The following is a 16079-nucleotide window of genomic DNA, read 5'->3' on the forward strand; positions in this document are numbered from 1 at the left end:
GGTCTAAGATGAAATTGAGTTAGGATCATATTTATCATGTATTAATCTATCTTGCTTTAGTTCGGTTTGAATTCATTTGTCCCTATTTGTATCAATTTAGTTTTGAATGTCTTGAACCTCACTCTCTCTTTTATTTTTTCAAGGGTCCGAGCTGAATTTGAACTCAACCTGATAGAGTAATATGAAACCAAACTATGATTATGTTTATCATCTATAAATGTATCTTCTTTTAATTTGGTTTGGGTTCATTCATTATGGTTTGAGTTCAATTTAGTTCCTAAGGTTCTGAAACTCATTCCTAGTACTTGCTACACTCTGTAAATTACTAAAAAAAAGCAATTCAGCTAAATTAAGATAAACATTTTCCAATCTTTCAATCTATCCTTATCAATAAGTAGTTGAACTAAGTATCCTCTGCTTGACACGTGAAAATTCCTATGAGAACTTGGTTTTTCATGCCCTCCTCAATTTACCGTTATAAATTTGTACCTTTATAAATTTGCATTTTGAAGTTTGTGATTTTAGAAAAAATTGATTTAAGAGCAATATCATAATTTTTAGTGAAATTTTAACCAAAGCCAAGTTGTTCCAATTAGGTTAAGACAGCTCACTTGCAGCTTTAGAATCACACATTGAGGTAAAACAATAATTTATTTTTCAATTAAATTTTTTTTGCATAAACTTATCTTACACGTACCTAAATTTATTGTTTTTCTTGATTTATAGAGCTTCAAATTGAACCAAATCCATGATTTCAGTCTGTTTCGATCAAATATTACACCTAAGGACAAAACAAACATTTTCTTAGATCCACATTTTCCATCAGAAAATAGGATCGTATATTATATGTGCCTAAGTTTACCAAGCTTGTCTTTTTTAGGTCTTCAGAGCTCCAGTTTGAATTCCCTTTTTTCATATCAGATACAACAAGTGATTCAAATCTACAACCAAGGGCAAAATAATCATTTCCTTGTAAATCTCTTGCCGTGCCTAAGGGCAAAACCACCATTTTATTTCCAAGAATGTCATTTTGCACTTAAGTTATATGTCACATATATCTAAGTTTATATATTTTGAGCATCAATTATAATCTCTTCATCCACATTTTTAGACCCATGAACTACTGTCATCCATATCATTTATCTAGAATTCTATCCCTAAACTCTTATTACATCCAAGATCCATTATCTAAAACTTTCTTTGGATTCAGACCTTGATTTGAATCTCTGAAACATATTCAAATGCATCAAAAATATAGATTTGTTTTCATGCATTGCTTAAATCATTTCAATGTGCATAGTAGCTACACCTCACACACATGCAACTTGCTTGAAACTATGTTCGGTTAGCCTAGTAACACACATTGAGGAAATAGCCCGAGTGTGTGAAAATTTAAACCTAGCTTGGCTCAACACATACACACTTTGATGAACATAGTCTTAAATTACTTTCAAAACTAGGCTTCTTATAAATGATTTTCTAAAGCCCTAGATCCATCTATACCTAAACCTAGAGTTAACCCATGCCCACATCTTCCCGGAACCGAGATCGGCCTTAGAACCCAGCATAGGTCCCAAACCATAGGTCTAGCTTTCCTTGGCTAGCTCTTATGAAAGCTCTCAATGCTTAATTAAAAATTAACATTGAGCCCACTACAAATTACCATGACCTGATTAAGCACTAGCTAGATTCTAATGGTTCACTTAAATTTCAAATCATACATCTCCTTTTAAAACATGGGGCATATTTGCTTTTATGCACAGAATATCAGGACGATAATCATTATTTAGGCACTCGAAATACTAAGTCTAGAACTTGATCTGATTACTCCTAATAAAAACACCAGAAATGATTAGACCTCATACTGACAGGTGGGGGCCCATCTCTCAAATCTAGCACATGGATGACAGAGGTGAGTATAAATATTATTTCCCAAACAATTGGTATGCATACAAGATCGAGAAATTTTACATGTAAACAATCATCTAGCCCAATGACTCAAAAAAGGTGTCGGTCTATTGTGTTGTACAAAGGTTCTATGCACATGTTGTTTTCTAACTTCCTTAGTTGTCTTGTTCTACATAGGAAGTTCAAAGTTGAGGAAGGAGTTCAAAGCCCAAAGATGATGTATGAAAGGAGGGCGCTTCAAGATAATATATGCCCACTCAAATAAAGGTATGCACTAAACTAGATGGTCATCGCTAGCTATGGAACTTCACCATCGAAGCTATGCTGAGTTTTGATGAGTATGAATCCAGGGATAGCTGAAAAGTAGCTCATTTGCAGCCCCACAATGTTGATGGTATCTTCAAGCAGCCACACAAAATGGTACTCAACCTGGCTCATTTCCCAATGCTCCAATCAGTTGGCAATCTCTCTATGGTAGACACTATGATGCATTATACTGTTTCCAGTGATAAACATATTTGTCAATGTGATGTATATTTGTGTGATGTAGATATTGTTTCCAACTTTGTGGAGGGAAGCACAACATTGGGTCATGTATGTTCTAGACACTGATAAGAGTAAATTTACATATTACAACTTGTGAGGTTGGCAAACAATGTGCTTACAAATAATCACATGATATTTGATTTTTTACTCACTAAATATAAACGCAAATTTTTTGATATAATAAGTTTGTGCATTTCAAATGCCTATGTAGAATAATTCATGTGACTGTGAGCTGTCCATTTACAAGTACATAGAGTCTGTTTTTCTAGACCAACCCATGGACTTCACCCAAGAGGATATGCAGAACAATTCATGTGACTGTGAGGTGTCCATTTACAAGTACATGGAGTCCGTTTTTGTAGACCAACCCATGGACTTCGCCCAAGAGGATATGCGTGTAATCTGGAAGAAGTAGCATAACTCCTCAAATTCTCGAGGGGAATGCACGAAAGAGGCAAATGACCCTTGCAACATCTGTAGTGGTTTCATTGTATAGGGAATATGTAATTTTGTAATGCTCAAAGGTTATGTTTTATAACATTAAATTAGATTCATCTATAGATTACATTACAAGATTATTGTAATTACTGTTTATTTTTTGAATGCCAAATGAGTTAGACAACTTTAACTGATGTCTCTTCTAAATGATTGTTTGAAAATCATACAATGTAAAAGTACTTTAGCTAGCAAAATAATTGTGGGACTTCATTGATGAAAATATAAAATTTTTTATTGTAGTACTGCTTTTCATCAGTAAGAAAACTTTTGCTAGCTACAGATTATCTTTACCAGCAAGGATTGACATAAGCCATTCCATACATGTAAATACCACTAACAAACACAACAATCACTTGTTGACAAAAAATGACCAAACTTGTATCAAAATACAACTGTAAGATTGAGGGAGTTGAGCAAGACACTCCTAAAATACCTGAGGGAAAGGGGTGAAAGAGAAAAATGACTCTGACAGCATATGCAGTGGTTGCCCATCATATATCCCATACATAATTTTGTGCACTCAAATGTTATGTTTTGTAACTTGAATTATATTAACGTATGAGGTATATATTGTATGATTACTATAAAGAAACAATGCTGAAAACCATAAGAAATTTAGTTTTTTTCTCTATCTTCCTTATTCCTAAAATGAAGACAACAAGTTGTTTCTTCATGCAAAGGGGGATGGAAAACACGAGTGTTCCTATTATGCCGAATGGAGGGCTAAACCCTAGAACAGCCGATAGTTGATTGTTGTTAGGCAAAATGCCAATGAGCAAATCATAGGCACAAATGGCATCTAATGATTGTGGGTGGATATGGTGATCATTGCCCATTGGTAGGTTTCCCTAGTGTTTTTCAAGCTGAAAGGCATCACTGTATAGCAAAATGTAGCCCATGGGGTTGTGAAGGATGTTTTAGGTTGGTCTCAAGTGGCCAACTTAATCTAGTTATATCCGGAATATTTATTCATGAAAGAGAACATTGCATGTCCTGTTGTATTATCCACCAACAAGTCAATTTGTGTAACAGATAATCATATGTGGGAGTGACTCTATTTAAATCTTTGAAATTGATGCAGAGACAAAATTTGCTGTTCTTCTTGGGAACTACCATAATATTTGCTAACCATTTGGGATAGTCGATTACTTGGATGAATCCAGCTTTCAATAGATCTTAGACTTCTTTGACTTTCCCTTCAAGTCGAGGGTCCAATTTTCTTAGTTCTTGTGTAATTGGTTTGCATTTCAATTTTAAATATAACCAATGTTCAATCAATGTTGTGTCAAGGCCTGGCGTGTTCTCATAGGTCCATGCAAAAGCCTCTTGATGTTTTGTGAGAAATTCAATCAATTTGGTCTTTTCTTATATAGAGAGATTAGTTCCCATTTGCAGTATCTTTGGATTGTCTATTGTGCAGATATTAAGTTCCTTGATTGGATTGTTAAGCAACGGTGATGGTTGGTCCTATTTTTCCATTTGAATAAACTCTAGATACTCTATCTATGTGAGTTTAGACTCATTTCTACTAGTGATTTTGGTTGTTGACCTTCAAATGCCATCCTGAAAGAGGAAGTAAGATTATTAAGTTTTAATTGAAGCACCAAGCCAAAAGAGTTTGTATTGACTGCAATTGTTATCATTGTACATGAATGATATTTCAAAATGTGATGCTAGATCGACAAAGGAGTACAATGACTTTTCATTGAAAAGGAAAAATAGAGAAGGTAGAAGGGCTTTGAATGACTAGTTTTCAGCTAACACTGAACATCTCTACCTATGGTGGTTACCTTGAGGAATGGTATTGGCTTAAATTCTTATCGTTCCACTACTTCATTACTATGACATCCAAAATCATGAATGCCTCTTTGTTTGGGATTGTTACTGGTCCTAGGATGCCATCAGTGATCTTTCCAAGACCGGTGAATGGATGATATCCTTGGACAGAAAGAGCTTGAATCCCTTCTCATTTTGAGAAAATTGTTTAAACAGAGGGTGATCTTTGTAGGTTGTTTCAAATAGAGTAGGCTTACTGCCCTTGATCACCCACATTTGTTTCCTTGGTTTATGCAAATACACATTGCTAAAATTTTGTATTAGCTCATCTTCTTTGCAAACCTGATAGGTACTCCTATGGTGTATGTAGGCATGGGCAACATTGGGTGGGAATGTTGTTCTTGACGATCTTCTACATATGTTGTAGTTAGATGCATTCCTATGCCCTGTGTATGCACTGATGTATGGTTGATGGAACTGCATTGGCTAAATGAATCCATTGTTAGCCCAATAACATATTGAATATGTGGAATAAAACCTCAAATTTGGTTTCTATGATATCCAAGACATGCCTAGCCTAAACCGAGTTGACTTTGTCCATCATACCCATGGACTATAATAGGTGTTGTGACTAATCTGACCCTAATATCCCCACTACCTGTGCTGTTTGTAATGGACATATATTTAGACTTTCCCCACCATCGACTAGCACGAGTAATAGTACTACCCAATGCCTTGATTATGCTATGGAGAGCATTATCGTGCATGGCGCCTCTATTTGGAGGTCCTTATTAGTGAAGTATATTGGACCATTCTGGTACAACCCATATGCCCTCCAACCACCTCTACTAAACTTTTCAGTTTTAATTGTAATTGGGGAATCTAGCTAGTTGAAAAGCACTTCCAAGGGTTCTGAATCGAATACCTCCTCTACTAATAATACTTCTTCCATGGGAGCAAAGCTAGTGGAAAGTGCTTCCTCAGATCTTGCTATTTCTTTGTCTTTTATGGCCAATAGTTTGAAGAAGTTCATGGGACTTCTTTCTTTCTCTTGTGAGTCAACACGACTTGTTGTTTGGATGGGGCAGAAGTGTATCTAACCATTGACAACATTTTCTTGCCATATTTTGGAAAAGGATTGGCGATTATTCCTGGATGTCACATAGTCACTTTAATCAACTTTTTATCCACTACATTTTGAATTAACTTTTTAAGTACCAGACAATCTTCAATGTCATGTCCCGGTGCCCGATGAAATTTCCAGAGCTAACTTTGTTTCTCCCTCTTACCAGAATAGAATTGGAGGCTTTTGGCAACGATAATGTTCCTATTTTTACCAGTTTTTCTATGATTTCCTAATAAGTTTGTTCCAACACCGTGAATTTTCTATCATAGCTCCAACCTAGGTGCTTGCTCTTTTTATTGACATTGTTGCTGGTGTTGGCTCCAACTTTGTGATAGGAATCCTTATTCTTCAAATAGTCAATTTTCTCTTTCTTTGCTGCACTTGCAATGAGATTGGTAGGAGTATATCGAGCATTGGTCTTTCTGGCTTCCTCTTTGTTGACGGGTTTTGTTGTTCGGGTCCGGATCCTTACCCGATCCGGTTTGTCCTAATTAGGACTACTTATATCTCTGTAAACCCTAATCTCTGTGTTAATGAAATTTTGAAGAGAGAGAGTGTCTGGACGCTAGTGGGCACCAGACCTCCTCACCCGTGGTTTTTCTTCCCTCGTGTTGAGGGTTTTCCACGTTACATCTGTGTGCTTTCTTCTACTCTCGTGCATATTTTGTTTCTACATGGTATCAGAGCCGTCGGACTTGGAGAAAACAAAATCTGTTTTTCTAGGGTTGTGAAGTTCCAACCCTAACTGCCGCCACTGCCGTCGCTGCACCGCTGCCGTTGTTGCGCCGCCGCTGTCGCCGCGCCGTGACATTGCCTCCACCGCCGACGCCGACTCCGCCGCCGACGTCCGACCACCGACGCCGAATGCAGTCGCCTGTTCTCGGCGCGCGCTGCCAAGCGCCACCAGCTGCTCCCGCCGCTTCCGCCGTGTCCTGCCGCTTCTGCCGTGTCCCGCTGCTTCCACCGTTGATCCCCGATTGCGTCATCTCCCCTTTTCCTCTTGGTTACTGCTGCTCTGTGTGTTCTTTGGCAGCCACTTCTAACTGGTGATCATGGCTGACTCGTTTTCTTCTTCAGTCAATACTACTCTACCTGATGTTGTGTCCGCGCGGACTGATCATGTACCGGTTCAAGTTACCACCATTCAACTTACCAAGGAGAACTATTCACGATGGTCTGCTGCGATTACTATGGGGATTGCTGGGCAAGGACGCATTGCCTATGTGAATGGGAGAAAGGTTGAACCTGCTGCAGATAGTCTGGCTTGGGATACATGGTTTCTAGAAGACAACCAGGTGAAGACCTGGATTGTTAATTCAGTGTCCGCGGATATCCAACCCCTCATTCTTCGTAAGAAGACTGCGAGGGATATGTGGATTATTTTGGAGCAGATGTATGGTCAAAAGAGAAGGAAAGTTCGTGTGTATCAACTTATGAAGGATGTGTATTCCCTGCGACAAGGTGCTCTCTTGGTTGCAGACTTTTATGCAGCATTAAAATCTAAGTGGGAGGACATTGACTATCATTCTGATATTACATGGAGGTGTCCTCATGACCAGATGCAGTATATGACTGATAAATGGGAGAACAGGGTATTCCTTTTCTTATCCGGGCTGAATGATGACTTTGAAAATATAAGGAGTCAGATTCTTAACTCTGACGAATCACTTAGTATTGAAGATGTCTATTCCCGAGTTGAAGCTGAAGAACAGAGAAGGCTGCTTTCTAGTGGACGAAAAGGGGAAGAACAGTCTGCCTATGTTAGCCGTGCCCCTGTGGGAACTCCTCGTTCTTCCCAAAAATGTACACATTGCAAAAAACTTGGTCATACTAGGGATTTTTGTTGGGACCTGTATCCAGAGAAGAAGGATAGTAGGGGGAGGTCTTCTAGTGGGAAGAAGCCTGTATCGTCTGCAACAAGTCTGAGTGATGGGAAAGGTTCTATTTCTGCAGAACAGATTCGTGAGCTACGAGCATATTTGAGCAAGATTGATGTTGGTCAGGCAGATACACCAGCTGAGGTGAAGATCAATCAGGCATTGGCTGTTTCAAGGGCAGAAGGTACTTCTTCTACAGGTGAATGGATTGTTGACAGCGGTGCCACTCATCACATGACTGGCAACCCCAAGCTGTTCCATGACTACAAGCTATCCTCGGGAAAGGAACGTGTGTCCCTTGCCGATGGTTCCTTTACTTCTGTGGCAGGGAAAGGGAGTCTTTCCTTGTTAAATAATTTTTTAGTTCACGATGCCTTACATGTTCCTCATCTTCCCTTAAATTTGTTATATGTTAGTAAGATTACCAAAGAACTGAAGTGTCAACTTATATTTTCTGAAAAACGTTGTGTTTTGCAGGACTTGGTGACAGGGAAGAGGATTGAGATTGGTTTGGTGTCTGATGGGCTATATCGGCTTCCTATACGCGTTGTCACAGCTCTTATGTCAGTAGTCAACAGGACAGAGAAAAATGAGGAAGAGTGTCGTCAGTTATTTTTGTTTTGGCACGAACGCCTTGGTCATCTCCCATTTGGGATTTTGAAACATTTGTTCCCTGAACTATGTTCTAGATTAAACATTTCCATGTTATCATGTGATGTGTGTCAGTTTGCGAAGCATGTTAGAGCTTCTTATCCAATTTCAAATAATCGTTCTAATAAAGCTTTCTCCTTGGTTCATTCTGATGTGTGGGGGCCCTCGGGCATTCATTCTCGTGGTGGTTTTCAATACTTTATAACTTTTATAGATGATTATTCAAGGTGTACCTTTGTGTATTTGTTGAAAGATCGTAGTGAGGTGCCTCACATTATTGAAACTTTCATCCTCCTAGTGGAAAACCAGTATGGAAATTCTGTCAAGACTTTTCGGTCTGATAATGCCCGTGAATATATGTGTCTCACTGTTGAAGAATTCTTTCGAAAGAGGGGGATTGTTCATGAGACATCATGTAGTTATACCCTCCCTCAAAATGGGGTTGCTGAGAGAAAAAATCGTCAGTTGCTTAATGTCACCCGAGCCATATTGTTTCAAAGAAATCTCCCAAAATACTATTGGGGAGATGCAATCCTTACGAGTGTCTACTTGATTAATCGCATGCCTAGTCATGTGCTAAAGGGTCGTACTCCCTACTCTATGCTTTCAGGGAGTAGTCAACCTTTTCACCTCCCTCCTCGAGTCTTTGGATGTGTGTGTTTCATACATAACCACAGCCCAAATGTGAAAAAACTTGATCCCAAATCTATTAAGGGCATCTTTCTCGGGTATTCTTCCACTCAAAAAGGTTATAAATGTCTAGATCCCACCACTGGTCGTCTCCACATTACCAAAGATGTCACCTTCTTGGAACATGTCTCCTATTTTCGTGAGAATTCTCTTCAGGGGAAGAAGTTAATGTCTAAGGAAGAGTATTCTCCCACACAGGAAATTCAGTTTACAGACTTTATGGATTACAGGCGTGAAGAGAATCCTGTTGCCAAGGTGCTTGGCAAAGATGAAGAGGGGACGACTACTGATGTACATGAACAGGAGAAGGACGGAGAGCATCCGATGGTGACAGAACAAGAGGGTAATCATATGTTTGGACATGTGTATTCCAGGAGAAGAGCTTGTACTGACAAGGTGATTAATGATGAGGAGGTTACACCGAATCCCAATCCTACTTCTTCCTTTGATGATCCAAGTCGTGTTCAGAAGCAAAATGTTGGAAGAGAAATTCAGACTGGAAAAGAAAAGGAGGATCTCCCCATTACCTTGAGAAAGGGTGTCAGATCATGTACCCAACACCATTTTGGTAACTTCGTATCTTACTCTAGATTGAGCACTGACTATAAATGTTTTGTATCCTCCTTGGCTATGGTTGTGATTCTCAGGAATGCTACAGAGGCTCAGGGTGACACTAAGTGGTCTCATGCAATGAAAGAAGAGATGGAAGCTTTAGACATAAATCAAACATGGGAGGTGGTTGATATTCCTGAAGCAGCTCACTTGGTTGGGTCGAAGTGGGTCTACACTGTTAAGTACAAACCAGATGAGAACATTGAGAGGTACAAAGCACGATTGGTGGCCAAGGGGTTCAGTCAGAAATATGAGATCGACTACTTAGAGACGTTTGCTCCAGTTGCAAAGATGAAGACTGTTAGAGTTATTATTTCATTGGCGGTGCTGAAGGGTTGGGAGATGTGCCAACTTAATGTAAAAAATGTCTTTCTCAATGGAGATCTCGAAGAGGAGGTGTACATGTGCATGCCACCAGGTTCTGAGAAACCTGGAAAATGCTATGATTAATTGAAGAAAGCTTTGTATGGGATGAAACAGTCTCCCCGAGCAAGGTTTGAACGGCTCAGACTTGTGATGAAGAAACATGGCTACAAACAAGGAAATTGAGATCATACCCTGTTTGTAAAGAGAAGAGAGAGTAAAGTTACTCTACTATTGGTTTATGTTGATGATATGATTGTTACAGGTGATGATAAGGAAGAGATAGCAAGATTAAAGGGTTTACTATATGCTGAATTTGATTAAAAAGATCTTGGTAAGCTGAAGTATTTCCTTTGTATTGAAATTGCTAGATCAGGTACAACTCTTGTACTTAGTCAAAGGAAGTATACCCTGGATCTACTGAAGGAGACAGGAAAACTGGGGTGCAGACCAGCCTCTACTCCTATAGATGCTGGGCATAAACTTGGTAGCAAAGATGGAGAACTGTTGTGTGAAGAAGCCAAAGGGAGATATCAACGCCTAGTTGGGAAACTGATTTATCTCACTCTGACTAGACCTGATATCACATTTGCTGTAAATGTGATGAGCCAGTTCATGCATGCACCTACAGATATGCACTTGAAGGCTGTAGATAGAATTCTGTGCTACTTGAAGAAGAATCCCGGGAAAGGACTTCTATATGTGCAACAAAGATCTATTGAAGTTGAAGGGTATTTTGATGCAGACTGGGCAGGCTGTGTTGACACCAGAAGATCTACTTCAGGGTACTATGTCTATTTGGGGGGAAATTTAGTTGTTTGGAGAAGCAAGAGACAAGATGTGTGTTCCCGCTCGAGTGCAGAGGCTGAATATAGGGCTGTGGCTACTGGGGTATCAGAATTGTTATGGCTGAAGATCTTACTGACAGATATTGGAATAGAGATTGAAGGGCCTATGAGGATGTATTGTGATAATAAGTCTACAATTAACTTGGCTAACAACCCAGTTCTTCATGATCGAACAAAGCATGTGGAGATTGACCGTCACTTCATCAGAGAAAGAATTGATGCTAAGGAATTGATGCTACCATACATGAAGTCGGAAGACCAAACTGCTGATATCCTAACCAAGGCCTTAAGTGTAACTCCTTTTGAGAGAAATGTATCCAAGTTGGGCATGTTTGATATGTATGCCCAACTTGAGGGGGAGTGTTGACGGGTTTTGTTGTCTGGGTCTGGATCCTTACCTGATCCGGTTTGTCCTAATTAGGACTACTTATATCTCTGTAAACCCTAATCTCTGTGTTAATGAAGTTTTGAAGAGAGAGTGTCTGGACGCTAGTGGGCACCAGACCTCCTCACCCGTGGTTTTTCTTCCCTCGTGTTGAGGGTTTTCCACGTTACATCTGTGTGCTTTCTTCTACTCTCGTGCATATTTTGTTTCTACACTCTTTATGTTTGGCTAGTATGGCTGCATTAAATGCCCCATTCTCAATGCCAGCTTCAATCAGCTCTTTAAGTCTATGAACAACTTTATGGGAGCATTTGACATCAACCTCCTCAATGGTTGAGAAAGGTTATTGGTGATCAATCTTAAGGTGTGAGATTGAGATGTTAGGTCCCTCATTTTATTGCAGGCTGACCTCCACCTCTGAATGAAATCTTTGATTTTTTTCTCCTAGCTTTTGTCTGAGATTACATAAAGTGGTTTTTTGTTGGAGCGGTTTCTTTGTTATGGATGAACCACTCAATAGATAGATTGATCAGTTTGTCAAAGTTCTTGACCTCTATTGGGTTGACATGTTCCCAGTACCATTGTGTTGCTATGCCTTCTAAATTTCACAGAAATCAACAAAAAAGAGCTCAATAGTTGTTCTTGAATTTATAGCATTCAGCAAAGGACAACTAAATGAGCTTTTGGATCCCCTTGGCCGCCAAAGTTTACAAATTTCTATAGTAGGTTTTTGATATACTTGTCATTTTTGAAGCTTTCATGAAAGTCTTTGCAAGTAAAGCTTCATTTATTTTTTCCTTGAGTTGAATGACGTTTAGCTTCTCTACCTCTTGGAGTTTGATTTTTATAGGCTCCCCATTTTTTTTCTTTTCTTGTGGGGCTTTCTCATTCTCTTGACTAAGTGTTTCTATAGTGGTGTCATTAGAGGTAGTGTTGTCATTGGATGAAGATTCTTTGCTCTTCTTCTTTTTCCTTTTCTTGTTTGCATTCGTTTGCTCCTTGTGAAATCTGATTATGAACTTGCAAAAGTTATTATATTCATCCTGATCTGGTTTAGGGGTTTTTCAAGCAGTGCTCGAACTCGGAGAGGGAGTTGTTTGGATTCCATTTCTATTCTTTTTTTCCCTTTGGCTCTTGGTTTCCACCATAAACTGGAGGTTCACTTAAAAGAAAAAGAAGACAAAGAATTAGGAGATTTGAAAAATGATTTGATAAGAGACATTTAACAAATTTAGATGAAATATTTGATTCATCATTGCAATGTCAAAATGAGACAATGTTATTTTGATGATTCGATTGATTACAATGCTTCCAAACTAGACTTTGACATAACTAAGGTTGACTATTCAGTGGGTGTCCTCCCACCATTTGGCATAGGTGAGACCCATGGCTGAGCAAGGATGAACAGATGTGAGCATAAGGCCCCCATCACTGTTGGGCTAGGACGTATAGTCTAGACCACTCAGGAGTATCTAGCTCGTGCTATACGATGACTTCTTCAGATCTGATCTTGTGAACCTGCCTTTGTCACTACAAAAATTGACAAAGAAAACATTTTGGATGGTATTCCAGAATGACTTGACGATGCTCCCATTGAAGAAATCCCAAATGATGCTTTCTTCGTCAAGCTATTCCATCTTTTCCGATAGTGTTCCACATTGAGCAAGCTCTTGTCAAAATTTTGACAATGGTTGGATTGTGGCCTCACATGCTTGTAGAACTAGGATTGAAGGACAAAGACACATCTTTCAATGTAGTCTGCATCTCCAGTTGAAAAGTTGGAAAGTCCTCTATATAGGTAGGCGGGAGTTGACATGGTTATTGACCGTTGACGGATTTTAATGTCCCTAATTTCTAAAGAGGCGAGCAACTCTGAGATTTATATTCTGTTCCTTATTATGGAAGAAGATGAGTCCAACAGTGCATGTCATCATCGAATTCTTGTATTTGTCGATGGCATTGCTGGACAGAGTGGTCGGATCGTGATATTGGGAAGGCTCATTGCTCAGACTTTTTAGCTGAATAAGTTGGTGTCCTTTTTGTTCTATAAGTTGTTAATTCCTCTTTCTTGTGAGCCTATGTACCATATCTAAAATTTTGACTTTTTCTTGGTTGACAAGAAACTGACTTTCGATTGGCACTCTAAGACTGCCTTCTAGCTTAGGAAATTCTATGATGCTGGAAAAATCATCCAAGGTGATGGTCATTTCACCTCATGGAAACCAAAATATATTGGTTCTTGAATTCCACCTTTCAGTGACTACATGGACCAAACTGCCGTTGATAGGCTAAACTTCTAAGCTGATGGCTTCAAAGAACTCACAATTCTCCAGGTGGTTCAAAAATATACATCGGAAGGTGGGGTACCATGACAAGTACCGGGATAGGTAGACTCTGGTTGGGATGACGTGAAGCCTGGATCGGCCTTGGCATTCACAGAAGAGAATGTGGTCTTAGGGAAAAATGTTGTTCAAGTTTGAAGAGTCCATCTGGAAATAAGAAGGTAGACTCTATTAGATATTAATTGATGAGATTGATATGAGACAAGGTGAATATTTCACTTAGTTTATGCATAGAAGGGAGCAAATAATCATGCCTTAGAATTCCATTGTTTTCAAAAACAGTCTTAGGTCCCTAATAGGCCCAAATTGCTATTATATCGAGACCATGGTATTGGCCATTTTTAGGTTTGCCTATGGTTTGAGGCTCTCCATTTCTCCTTGTTCACCCATCAATAAGCAAGAGACTATTGTTCGTTTCAATACTAACAAGGGACTTTTCAAACCAATTGGCTGGACTAATTGTAACGTTGTATCTTAGATTGGGTCCTAGAAATAGCTTAACAACATGATGACCACAACTTGAAAGGAAGGGAATTTTGAAAAATTGAACATAAAAGTAAATGGATCTATTGCATACATTCCTAATTTGAAATTAAAGTGGAGATATTGATCTCATACAAATCCTAAATTGAGAAGGGCTAAGATTGATTCTAGGACTAAGGAAAATATGCTTTTCTCCTCAATTGGTCCTAGATTCATAGAATATGCATGATGACAGTAAGTATGGCCATGAAAAGTTTTTATGCAATTTATGTTTGACATTTTAAGAAATGAATTGAGCTTGAGAAATTAGAAAAATGATGACAGGTCCCATTGAATGTGCCATTTGCTCACACTCCTCCTGTGCATTGGATGTGGGGCTGGCCTGCCAAAGTAGCAAAATTTTGAAACTAGTTTAAAAATAAATTTTAGGAGAGAAGGATCCACCCATTGGTGTGAGGTCCGACTGTTCCTGCCACCTTTAACAAGGATAATCGTCTAAGATTTGTCATGCTTATCAAGTCATTTGATGATTTTTCTCCTATATGCTTGTGCAGAGATTCAATTTTCAAATTAGTTTGAAAATTGGATTTTGGTAACCAAAAATTTGAATCTTGATTGGTCATTGCGATCAAAGATGTGGACTAGATTGGACCTGAATTTCCATAATGTTGAAGATTTGGAAATGGATTTGATTTGAGACTATTGAATTAATCCCAAGATAGGTATTCAGATTTTGCTAGTTAAATAATTTTGAAGGTTTGAAAGCAGGTTAAAAGACAATTGCACGTAAATTACTTTTTTGGAGATTTACTAGCTTTGATTGAGCTGCCTTTGAAAATCACTTGAAGTGAAAAGCATGCCAAAAAAGCAGTTACTCTTTTGATTAAATGCCAATTTCGATTTGAGTCAGCTTTATTTTAATCATTCAAGGATGATTTTAAAGGAAGAAAAGAGTGATCTCATTGGAATGATTCTAGAAGGGAGAAGCATGCCCACATAGGATTCCATCTTTATTGTGAGAAAAGGCCGCTCAAAGACATATTTAAGAATACTTAATTTGAAAACCACCTTGACTTCACATGAGAGAATATAATGCCTTAATTTCTAACACATCCAAACAATGGAGGGAAATGTTTTCTCCATCATCAAATATTTTTTTTCATATTGATGAAAAGTTTTGGTGACATAATATATTGCTTGCTCTATCTTGCAACCTTCTTCATATTTTGCTAAAAGTCCTTCACATGTAGAGCTTAACGGAAATGTACAACAGCAAGGAACATCCCAAGACTTGCGACTTTAAACTAGAAGGTTTAGCAGGTATTGTCTAATGTGTTCAAATAATTCTTGACATTGTAGGCTCCACTTGAGCTTAATGCCCTTTCTGAACAAGTGATTGAATGGCTAACATCTGATGGATAAATTGAAAATAAATCGATGGATAGCCTATATCCTACCTTGTAAACTACATAACTTCTTTATAATGGTTGGAGCTGGCATGTTGATGATGGCTTTGGCTTTGGTGGGATCTACTTCAATACCTTGTTAACTCACTATATATCTCAAGAGTTCGCCTGATTTGTCAACGAACATGCATTTTTGAGGATTTAATCATAACTTTTATTGGAGCAACCTGTTAAAAACTTGAGTAAAAAAATTCAATATGATCTTGGTATGTTTTGGACTTGACCAAAATATCATCTACATATGCATCCATGAACTTATCCATTTGATCATGAAATATAAAAGTCATGGCTCTTTGATTTGTTGCTCATGTATTCTTTTATCCAAATGGCATTATTATTTAGCAGAAACTACCCGAAGGAGCAGTGAATGATGTCTTGGCTTGATCTGATTATAACCAGAGTATCCGTTCATGAAAGAGAACCTCACATGACCTACTGCGCTGTCAACCATCTGATTATAACCAGAGTATCCGTTCATGAAAGAGAACCTCACATGACCTACTGTGCT

This window comes from Nymphaea colorata, chromosome 14 (genome assembly GCF_008831285.2).
Source record: "Nymphaea colorata isolate Beijing-Zhang1983 chromosome 14, ASM883128v2, whole genome shotgun sequence".
Classification (NCBI taxonomy): domain Eukaryota; kingdom Viridiplantae; phylum Streptophyta; class Magnoliopsida; order Nymphaeales; family Nymphaeaceae; genus Nymphaea; species Nymphaea colorata.